Genomic DNA, 12702 nt, shown 5'->3' with positions numbered 1-12702 from the left:
CATTACCTAAATACTGATCATTTAGCCTAAAACTTGCACTTTTCCCAGAGCAAATTCAGGTCGTCCAATTCAAATTTACCAGTTCCTTTTCTGCATGTACCCTTAATGTGTACCTACAAAGTACTTAATTTTATTTTTTATTCACTTATTTTTTTTATTAGATGTCACAGTTGTGCAGTACAGCCACTTTTTGGGTTTTAGTTACTGTGGTTGTGGACCAATCACACATTGCATTCAGATTTGTCTAAATATTCATAGGTGTGCTATTCTTACAGTGCCAAGTTTGCATACATTAGTCAACTCTTACTGACCACATAATAAATATCAAATGGATTCATGAGTAGTTTCATCATGTTGAGAAGATTACGTGACTCTCAATCCACATGAGCTCTCTCCCTCTTTGCTGCATCTCCAAGTCTGCATCACACTTTGCTAATCAGTTAAATGTCAATATGAAACAACTTTGACAATTCAATTTGATTTTATTGTCTCTCTCATCTAAAAGGTGAGGCACCCTGGGTGCATTAGCAGCGCTCAAAACTCTTGATGCCTTTAGAAAACAAGTGGGAAAAGACGTTTCTCACTGCAAAAGCTGAGTGTTGCTGAATGTGTGCTGAATGTTGTTGCAGTGGGGTCCAGAAGCACTAAATGTATGGTCACATTAAGCAAAAACAACACACCAAGGAGTTTATGTTGCTGTTTGTTCGTCTGTTGTCTTTGTGTCTAATTGGCAGCGGAACAACAGAAAACTACTGGCTCAATTTGTATGACATGAGCCAAGGAAGAACCCATTTAATTTTGGAGTGGATCCAAATACAGATACACAAATTATTTTAACTTTCTTTAACATTGCAAGATAGGTCATTTGGCCTGGGTGGAGGTCTGCTCCTTTCTTGTTCTCAAAATATAAAAAAAATATTTTTTCTTGTAATATTATGATGTTTTTGTTTTCTGATCAACGGCCTTCATACTGTGTTGTATTCTTTAATGGACCAGTGTGTATGATTTACTGACATCTAGCAGTTAGTTTGCACATTGCAAAGACCTAATTTCACCCTCCCCTTCCAAGCATGTTGAAAAACCTACAGTTGCTGGGCAATATAGCAGGACATGTTTTGAAACGTGTCTTTTCTCAATCCTTTTCTTGTGCTACTGTCACTTCATTCTCATATCATGATTTTTTTTCTTGTAACATTGCATCTTTATTCTGAAAATATGAGTTCTGTCTTGTAATATTATATTTTTCATTTTTTGAACAATGGCCTTTATACTGTGTTGTGTTCTGTAAAATTATATTTTTTCTATTTACCGGAATATTATAATGAATATTCATCTGTACAGCATCAACACTAGCTAAAGCATGAAAAGCAGCACATTTGTATGAGAAGAAGAAATGTTGATCAGGTTTGTTTGTCTCACCTGGTCCAACTTCATCACACCAGCAAATATTACATTTGTATTCATGTTGGCTGGCAGATTGACATTTTGGCTGCATAGTTACCAACAAAAACAGGCTTCAGCAACACTTTTACAGCCACACTAGATGCTCCACCACCTACTCTGTGCTTTAAAGTCAGGAAAAATGCAGCTTCAACAGTAACAATCAGGTCAGTCTGATGTGAATCTCATCTGTTGTGCAGCCTCTTTCATTTTGTTATGGACACGCCACTGGGCATTCACTGGCCCCGATTCACAGCAGTATAATCTCGGTAAAAATAGATTATTAACAAGCATCAAACTGTGTCTTGTCATGTTACAATATTCCAGGTTGATGGTAATGAGTTGGAATAATGTCATGCCACCTACTAGGCAGGCCTGCTCAACATTTATGAATGCCTGTGGTGTGACTGATGTGCTCTGTCACACAGGCCTACACTGCCCAGAATGTGCGTGTGTGTGATGTTATGTACTTCTGTCTGTGTGTGTGTGTGTGTGTGTGAGTACAGATGAATTCTTGGTCATGCTCTTTGATTAATCCTAAATATCCCAAATCTTGGGGGGACTTTTGTTGTCATTTTGGCCCGGACAGTTGAATGTCAGAGCCTATGAATAGCATTACTGTTGCAGAAAATCTATGCATAATCAATCAAAAAGCAATATATCAGGAATCAAATAGGGGGATTTGGGCCAAAACCACAAGGGAAACAATATATAATGAGAACGACCCCCACATCTCTCCCACATACATACACACCGGTTTATATTTGTCATTCATGCTCCTCCTCCCACACTTCTGCAAACAAACACATCAAGCCACTCTCACACTTCTCATGTGCTGTATAAGCTCTTTTCCCGGCTTCGTGCACTCACTGTACAGTACGTCTTAGTTTGCCTCCTCTCAGCTGATGCATAGCCAACAAGGCAGGTGATTCATAATTAATGCTGAGCTGAATATATTGAAATTCATCATGTGTGTGTTTGACCATGGCTAACCCACAGAGATGCAGTCTTAACATTGCTTTACACACCATGTTTCTCACACATGAGCCGCCTATGAGTTCATATTCCAGACGTTCAGTCAAGTTGCAGCCTGCCGTTTGAAACTGATAGCTTTATAAGTTTTTTTTTTTTTTTTTTTTTGCTTGTACTTCATGTCACCAGAGTCATCTATCATCTAGGTTTCCATTTGGCCAAGTCAGTTTGGCTTTCATCAAGCAACAATACGGATGGAGAGGCCGTTGTGATAAGCCTCTCCTGTGCATCTGTGCGCCACATCTGCTCTGGCTAAATTAATGCATTTCAACCATATCACACTCCAAAATTGCTTCTCTGACAGTGGCTGTTATTGACCAGTCAGATGTGATATAGTACACTGGCACCAGACGTACAGTGTGTGCTATTGTTCTGGATAAAAAATGCACAGTCCGTGGCTGCATCTCTCACTGCCCACAGGTGAAAGAGAGGTGTGTGTGTGTCTGTTTGTGTCATGCATTCATGCATATATGCTGTAGGTGACTGTAAGCCAAAGCATGTTGCTACAGTGTGTTTCATGTTTGTTGTTGTTACCTGAAGCTACAATGTGTAGAATTTGTTATGGTGTTACAGCTTCTTTTAAAATATTCACACCACATATATGTGTTTGTAGTAAAATACCTGCAGAAAATTTTCATCAGCAGCTATACCAATATGCAACCTGTTTCTGCTGTTGATTGACTGAAGCTAATAAGGAGTGCGTACTTGGCTCGTCCCTGGACAGGAGGCCTCATGGGAAAAATTAAGGACGGAGTCACACCTAAAGGTCCGGTTCCAGAATTGAACGAATGTGAGGATGATACATGGTTTCAATTTTCCAGCCACTCCAGTTTGCATTCATAAAGGCAAAAACTCACCCAGTCCAGAAACTGTAAAAACAAGTCATGTGGTGGAAATGTTGCTTGATCATTGGTCATACACGTGGTGGGTAAAATCGTACGCAGAGCGCTGTCAGGTTCTGTTCATGTCAGTATTGATCTGGAGTGCATATCAGGGTTGGGTCACTGAATGATGACATCGGGTGTCAGCCAGAGTACAAAAATGAATATTATAATAGCACCTTGTACCTGATTTACTCATCGCAATGTTTCACTGAAACATTGTCATATGCGAGTTCTGGAGACACTGATCAACTGAGCATATGAATGTCTCATAAGACAGCAGTTATTAAATAATTTAATAATGCAGGTATTTCGCACTTTGTTGTGAGTCCTTGTTTTCTCACCAGTCACCTAAACGGGAAAGGAACATTTTTTCACTAATGAAATGTCATATACAAATGAAACACTTGTGATTGGCTTGAGCGGTGTTCACATCAGAGATGAACAATGACAGTGACATTGATATCAGTGATATCACCTCAGGGTCTGAAAGGGTTCTCGTTTTAGTACCACATGTCTGTAACTTAGTTGTCTTGAAAACAAACACAACAGAGAGACGAAGTGCAATGAATAGCAGTGACCGTATGGCAATTTAGAGGGGACACACTGTCTTAAACACAGAGGGCTTTTAAACGTATGTTCGTAGCATTGATGACTGTCAGTCACCATGATGGGTGATGGTATCGTTCATCGGCCCAACCCAATGTGCCAACCTTTGGCAGAGGCGTTACATCGAGATCTTCACTGTGGTCATTAAAGATCCCGTGTCACTTATTTCTAAGCGTAGAGTAGAGTAAAAGTAGTGCCCTGGCAAAATTCCCAACCTGGCTCTCTCCATCTGGCCACCTAATCATCCTCCAGTGTAATCGGCTCCATGTTTCCCTCCCTCTCTACTTCAAGGTGAGGTGTGGTGAGCATTCTGGCACATAATGGCTGCTGTGCATGACTCAGGTAGGTGCTGCACATCGGTGGTGGTTGAGATGAGTCCATCCCCTTCACATGAAGCGATTTAAGTATCATGATAAAGTACTATATAAATATAATTCATTATTATTTGTTACTTCAGACTACAGTGTCTTAATACAGGGGCTACAGAGGCAAAAAAAAATCCACATAAATGTAGTGGCTTTAACATTGTATGCTTTGTTACTTACTACCTCAAAGATCAAAGTCAGCCGTGCATTACTTTGTTGCAACTGAAGCAAACTTTAACTTTTTCCTGAACTTGTACAAGTAAACTCTCTGGAGGGAAGAAGATTAAGGGAAGATTACTGGACACAAAACTATAAACTGGGTCTTAAACTAAAGTCACACCATGGCACTGTAGTGTGAACATGGTCAGCTGTTAAATGTCAGCAGAGGATGATTAAGACCAATCACGTACTTTCATTCCATACGTCAAGAGAACAGAGTCAAGAGTCTGAGTTCCTGAATAAAGAAGAATGTGAAACTGAAACATAACTTATCTGTTCTGGGTAAGACCAGCATTATTATTAAAATCAAAAAATCCAATTAAAAGACCAAAAGCAACTATGTTAGTTAGTTCTTTTCTCAGTACTTTTCGACTTCCTCAGCACTCCTGTGGCACTCAGCCCCAAACCCACTGGTCCCTACTTAAAATGTAAATCTTTAAAAACAGGTCATGAACATAAAAGGCAAATATAATTTCCTAAAACAGCAGGGCACTGTATTTTTTAGCAAATGTTTTCAAGTAGGAGCAAACTGTTTATTTGTTGACCAATAAACTACAGCGGCTGTGTTTATGGTACAGAAGAAATTAATTTAATAATTTGTTAATAGTTTTTAGACAACGATTAAGGTCTGTGGCACAGAGGAATTAAATACTTCGGATTGGCTACTAATGAAATACTTGTTAGTTATGGTGCTGTTAAGGCTGAGCGGGCTGTTTCTGTTCCCTGTACTTTTTGTTCCCTTTCCTCGCCTGGCCTCTTTAGCTCTGCCCAGGTGTGCTACAAGGGATTACTTAATGACATGTACCTGGCCTGGAAATGAAATGCTTAAAAGCTTCTGTGCCAGAACCAGAAGAGAAAGGCTTGGGGCCTGGGAACTGCCAGTCTCGCTGCCTTTCAGCCTGGGCTTTTTGTGTTGCTGTTATGTTTTTACTTTGTGTCTTTGGGCAGTCTTGATTTAGGCCCCGTACACAAGTGCTTAATAAAACATATTTTTATCTGTGCATTTTGTCCTTTTGTCCGCACACGAACAGTGTTTTAGGTCACTAAAACTGAGCTTTTTGAAAACGCCTGCCAAGTTGTTGTTGTTTAGACAAGTAAACAAATGTTTTTTGATCGCAATGTCAGAATGTCAAAAACTACCCTGCTAGCATTTGCCTGAATGTTATTACTGCATTTAAATGTACCTGCAAGTACTTTCAGGGTCTATGTAGAATACCAAGAAAGCCAACACTTTGTGCCCTTTTCTACTCTGGAAGAAAATGAATCTGCATCACACTATGAGCCCAGCGCCTTGTGTGCCACGGCTGCTTTGTTGTGCTCTAATGCTAGCAGGCAACTTCTCAGGCATGGGGAAGATTACCAGTCACATCAAAAGAGCCAACTGCCAATCTCAAGCTGATGAGAACAGAAGAGTTTCTCTCTTTTACTTAAAGGATTTCCCAGAGGTAATCCTCCAACTTTCCACATGTATGTGTGACCAGAATACCTTTTATGTATTTATGTAACATAACAGAACACGCTTGAATTCTATTATCACATTTTTCCATTTGAAATGCATCTATATTCTGTTACTGGAGCCTGTCTTATGCTTTTGGTGGCCTAAAGCGATGTGTTAGTGGCCCCAAAGCCATCAAGCGACTCCCACCATTTATAATTTCATTATGTGGAACTTCTGAGCAGTTGTGGTGCTTTACAAGGCAGTTGAATGTTTATGCCAAGGGCTAGTACACATCCATGCACATCCAGCTGTCTATATACCACTTAAGTTAGAGGTGGTGGAGTGAAGTGTGAGTGTGTGTTCAGTGTAGATGAGGGAGGAATCAGCACAGCGGTTTGACCCCTGACCGTTCATCCTTCAGCTCTCATTGCATCAGAAACACTCCTGCTGCTGCTGCAGCAACAACATCAAGGTCCCACATGTATAACCATGGCCTTTGACAGCTGGAATTACACTACACACACGCAAACATGGTTAAAAATACCCATAAATACACCTGACCTAGGTGACATTGTGGTTTAAACAGCTTTTAGCTTTTGATCTGCAGGAAATATGGGTTGTGTTTATCAAATCACATTAACTAAAATGAAACTTGTCAGCTGCACAAAGAGGAAAGAGCAGGATATTCAGCAATGTTGTGTTACTAAAGTAAAAATGCATTGTTGCATCCACTGAAATTATTTTCTCTTATATACCTCCAGAAAAAGGCTCAGCTGAGTTGAGTGTCAGGTAAACTAAACTAAAAGCTTTCATTATCACAGCTTGGCTTCTAATCTGTTCTTATTCTGTCACATTTTTATCAGTGTTACTAATATTAACTTGAATGTGGTGATCATATCTCTTCATCTTCAGATTCAGCCCCACAGTAAGCGAGTGGAGAGATAAAAGTACAGGGAGAAGGATTTGACAGTCCCATACTGTACTGTAGGTCTGATGAGTTGTAAAGCCCCGGGGTGACAGGTAGCGCACCAATCAGTGCACATAAAAGTGCTGCCACGTGCTGAACTGTCATCCTTGGGGACCTGAAGACGTCAGCCGTGGTTGGATGATGATTTTGCAGTGGTAGAATTTATCCATCCCTTGTTGTTGAGACTACTATGGGTATATCCTAAACAAATAGTGTACAGTGTGTGATGAAACAACCTCGAGCAAACATTCCTCTCCTAAAAGCTTCTACTCATATGTTGCCCTTGGATTCGCTGCTCAGATATAACTGCCTTGGGCAATGCATGGCTGCGTGGATGGAGAGTGAAGGTTGTTTTCTCTGCAACTGGGTGAGTTTCCACTGGGCACTCTGGATTAGGCCACACTAAATCAACGTTACACAACAAAGAGTTGTACAACAAAATAATAGTTGTGGTTTGTTCATGTTGCATACATACAGCAACAGTAGCAACAAGGTGGGGATGATAGTATGGTTGAAATCTTCACATTGAAATTGTGATTCTGAATAAAGCATCACTGATGTAAGACAAATTCCGCCTCCCTCGTCCTGCGTGTTGTGTCTTGTCAGATTGGAGTTATGGTGTGCCCATCAAGTATAACACCTTTCATTTCATTTCATTTATTTCTTTTTATACAGGAAAAGATTAAAAGTAACATAATAAATCAGTTACAATGAAACTGGCCTGACTGATGAAACTGTTGTCATTTATTATTTTAAATTATTATAGCTTAGTTTTAGGAACAAAGAACATTCCTCTCTTCAGTCCAATCTAAGGGTGTCCAAATAGCTCAGCTGAGGAAGATGCCATTAATATGTGATGAATAGATACCAAAAATGAAAGAGCTGTTTTTTGTACAAAAGTCTTTAAGCTGGACGGTGGTCAAGCTGTAGTGTGTCTTCAGTGGAACTATCCAAAAGCCCGCTTCTCTGTAACACTCATTTAGCCGCCGTGCAAATCATTTCAGTAAGGGTTTGGTTCAGTGGAAAGGAATAACCCCCTTATACTGTAAATGTTAACAGAACTGCTCACTCTGTGAGGTCTGTGGATTATCTTGAGTAACTGAGTCTTGATTTCTGGAAAGAGACATTGCTGTTAAGTTTTTCAGATGCATTTTTTTTTTTGTCTCTTTAAGCACCAGAAGTGGCTAGTAGGTTAATGTAGTTCAATTATATTTGAGAAATGGCAGATGTCTCTATGGCTGATATCTCTAAAACTCAGCAACTCACACCAAAACTATATAGATGGATAAATACACTACAGGCAACAGGGAAAATATGCATTTCTGATTTTGGGATGAACTGTCCCTTTAAAAACTGTCTAAATCGCAGACCAAAGGGCAGACCAAATTTTTCTCCAGGGGAACAGTAAAGTGATCATAAATGCTGGATAATAATCAATATTTATTGTCAGAGGGATATCACACAACATGCAGAGAGCACAGCTCTCTACACAACCTTTAGGTGATCGCGTCCTTGTGGTCCACATATCTTTCTAGTGCCATTCAGGTAATATCTGCGTCTTTGGCCCTGCAGTAATATTTAATACGGCCTCAAATGTATCTCCCTCCATTAAATGTAAGGCTCACGACATCTCCACCCTGGGGAAACCATGTGACACAGCTAAACTCATCTATTTTCTTTATTATTTTTGGCTTGCCTCTCTTTCCACGTCCTTCATGTGCTCTCACCCATCTTAAATGAATGAGGAAATGAACTGCTCCTCCAAAATCTACTTCCATGATCACCTGATTAATTTTGGATATGTCTTGTCTGGGATATTCATCTTAGCCTGAGGCTCCACTCAACCCGTCCTCCGCTATAAATACAATTGACTTTCAGATGTCCTCCTGTCATTTTTGTGCTCTTCCTGGCACTGATTGCTTTGTCCTTTTGTGATAATACATTCAAATCGAAGTGGACCAAAACAAATTATGAAAACAGACTTCTGCAACAGGTTTGGTTGCATGCATAAACACACACAGACCCAGACAGGCGGTCTCTCATGCCTGAATGCCACGGCACACAGCCACTTTGCTGGGCCACTCGCCCATGTATGGAAATGTGCACACATTGGACTTTTACCATCAAATACAGGGCAAACTGTCCTGACCTTTGTAGTATTCTGTCTTTCTGTGGATATAGTACATGTGTGTGTACAGCATGTTTTAGTATCAACACTGGACAACTGAAACACCTTGGAGGCTCAGTTGGCTCAGGTGCATGTCATGTAGCTGTGATGTCTCGCATGAGAATGGACTTGGATCATTGTTGCATGCCATTCTCTCTCACACACAGTTTTGTCTCTAAATGAAATATCCAATAAAGGCACTGGAAAAGGGAGTGGACACTGTAAAAACCTCCTTAAATTCATCTCCTCAAAAGTGTCCTTACTATTGTGTGTTGTAAGTCAAATGCGGGTCATTTGGACTTGAACAATGTCAACACTTCTTTGATAAAGGACTGTGGGATTGTTGCATTACATTTGTACAAAATAACAAAAATGGGTCGATCAAGATGTTGAATGAACCACTCTGGTGTCATACTGTATCCTTACTTTCAAAATGTCACTGTGGCATCTGTGGGATTCTGTCTGAGAGCTTGTAGTGTTGTGTTGTGCTGCTGCCTGTGAATCAAAGCAGACTCTCCTGCTCTAAATATATAAACTGACTGACAGACAGCAACTCCTCCTCTGCCTGCTGTATTATTCTGATTTTACACTCTGTTGAGTTTGTTGCCGTGTGTCTTCTTTTGTGTGTTTGCTAACAACAGGGTTATAGGCCTCCCTCATGACCTATAGAAATGTACTCTGACAGCACACTGAGGTCAAAGGTCGCACTGAGCCATGAATTTGCTTTCAAGGACAATGGGTGATTCATCTCTCTGATCAAATCTGCGACAGTAAATGTCATCTACTGTTTTTTTGATTAGAAGTCCATTTTGGTATCAATTCCTTTTATTACTCTATGTGTGCAGTGGGGAATAAATGCATTGTAACCTGCTCAAGGTCATTTTATAAGAGGCAGATTTTATTTAGACACTACAGATAAGTGCCAAAACGCAGTGCTCAGTATTTAATGATTTCATTTAATATAAACTCCTGTAAAAAGATCACAAAGCTTATCATCATTTCTAAATGATTTAATTACATATTAAGCCATAAAACCTTTGTTATAGTAATATATTTCAGACATTCAAGTAATTAATTGGAAAATTTGCAAGCACAGTGCAGAACTGTGAGATTAATTTGTATGTTGCTGTGATTATAGGCCTTCCCAAAATAAAGTAACAAGCTCATAAGAAGAGCTGCTAAAAAGAGCACAAAGTTAAACCATCTAGACGGCCAAGCTGCGTTTGACATTGCAATTTCTGTCCCAGCTAGAGAGGAACTGAATGATACAGAATAGACGCCACAGACTGTATAAAACTTAGACATAGTCTCTGTGAGGTCATTCATAGGTTTCTGAAGAGCCATTGTCGTCATCTTGGCAGTGTCTGAGTAAATCTAACTCCTGGCTTATCCAAAACTTGCCAAAGAAGTGGAACATGAGTGCAGATAAGGCAGGATGAATGAAGCAGCTACTAAGCACTTTTGGGCTGAATTTAATTTAAACAGTTTAGTTATATAAATGTCACCCTCCAAACAGTTGTCATGAATGACTTAACTGTTAACATGTTCATTTTTGCTGTAAATTTGTACATTTTAATATGGCAGTCTATGGGGATTCACTTTCTTCAGGAGCAAGCCTCAAGTGGCCATTTGAGGAACTGCAGGTTATGGCGCTTCAGGTTGGCATCGCTTTTCAACCCCAGAGGTTCAAGCTTGATAGATAGCTTCTTTCATTTTGGACTCTCTAGTGAGAGGGAAGAGCTACATCTATTCACTGAGTTGAACTAGACCCATATCCCTTCCTTCACTCCTGCAGGCAACTCCATATTATCATAATTGAATCTGGTGGAAAATGTTACCATCATGCTACTTGGACCAGGTCCTGAGGAGGAAACAAGTGACACGAAAGTAGATAACCGCCCTCTGTCACAGGCAATAATGCAAAAATTTTATCTTTAAGGGACAATTGACCCCAAAATCAAAAGTATATATTTTGCCTCTGGCCAGTATTGCTGTTTATCCATCTAGATTGATTTGGTGTGAGTTGCAGAATTTTGGAGATATCAACCATAGAGAGATCTGCTTTCTCTGAATATAATGAAACTAGACGATGCTTGGCCTGCGGCGCTCAAAGTGCCCCCAAAATATTTTAAAAAAAATCTTTTTGAAGAACTCAATAGCAGTGTTTCAGAAATCATGACCCAGTTAGTCAAGATGATGAGCTCAAGATGTGAGCAGTTTCATGCAGGAACTATTTTCGTCCTAACAAACTACACCCACCAAAACAGTGTAGACTGCTAAATAGCATTACAGGTAAGCAGAAAAATATGTTTTGGATTTTGGAGTGGACTGTCCCTTTAACAGTCAAACATTTACACATGAAGTAGGCATAGAAAACCAAGCATATTTCCTGCTTAATCTTTATAAATAAACACATTTGTATGAATCAAGCTCCCCCTGAGAAATAACACACATCTATAGACAGAGTAATTCCATGTCTAATGAGTATCGGCTTTTGTTTCATCTAAAAATCATTTGGTATTGAATCAACACATTACTCTAATATATTTGGCTCTGTACTGGAGACGAGGCAACAATAAAAACCCATTTCAGTTCCAACAACAAAAAGTAATTGCATGACACGTGTTCCCCTGCAGACTGTCATTAATTAAACACCTCACATCATCTTAACTTCCCACCTTGACACTTTTGCCTCTAGAGAAGTCACTACTCTTGTGTTGTGTACAACTGTTGTTTTCTCCCTTTTTATTTAGGAATTTAGCCTCACTCTCTAAATCATTGTGACAGCAGAATTAAAGCCGCCATAAACCATAGAATAAATAAGATGAAGTAAGCACAAAACACTAACCTGACTCCTCACTTTTGCTACAGTATAGGGGATGATGTACAAGTGCGCACATCCCATGGAAACTAAAACCTGAAAACAGTATCCAGTACTTGACATCAAATGATAGAGCAAGTTGTGTCCATCCTCACATTTGTTCAGTCTTAAATCTCAATTTAGTCTCAGGTATTAGGGAATAAAACTTGGGTGCTTTATTGTAACATTTTTGAATACATGAAAAACCTGTCAGTTGATATTGACGGATGGAACATGAGTTAAATTTTTCCAACTTAGAAAATTTCAACAAAAATAGTAAAAGAGAAAGGAGAGCTTGTTTTTTTCCCACCTGCTGTTTCTAGTTGTCTCTGAACATATGACACAAAGAGTGCTGATCAAAACAGAGATATGTTCTGTGTTTCTCTTGCTGTAAGGCAGCGCTCACCAGTGACACAGCCCATTTATCCCGCGGAGTCACACTTATCCTCTGTGATTTAATACAAATAACATGGCCTGTCCATCAGCTGGCACCCATGAGGTCCTCTGAAGCGCCGCTTCATCCTTATTGCTCGCTGTAAACCATAAACAGCAGCCATTTCTCGGAGCTATAACATGTACCTGCCAACACGCATCCACAATCCCCTGCTGCACTGTCACCGGCAGCCCACGACTTAACCTTTCGCTTCTCATTTTCCATGGCCACTCTTCTTCTTCATCCAACCTGCATCCCATATTCACATTGCCAGCTGAATATGTAATGGTA

The sequence above is a fragment of the Lutjanus erythropterus genome, chromosome 18 (genome assembly GCF_056507025.1).
Source record: "Lutjanus erythropterus isolate fLutEry1 chromosome 18, fLutEry1.hap2, whole genome shotgun sequence".
Classification (NCBI taxonomy): domain Eukaryota; kingdom Metazoa; phylum Chordata; class Actinopteri; order Lutjaniformes; family Lutjanidae; genus Lutjanus; species Lutjanus erythropterus.
Note: the sequence above shows the minus strand (reverse complement) of the source record.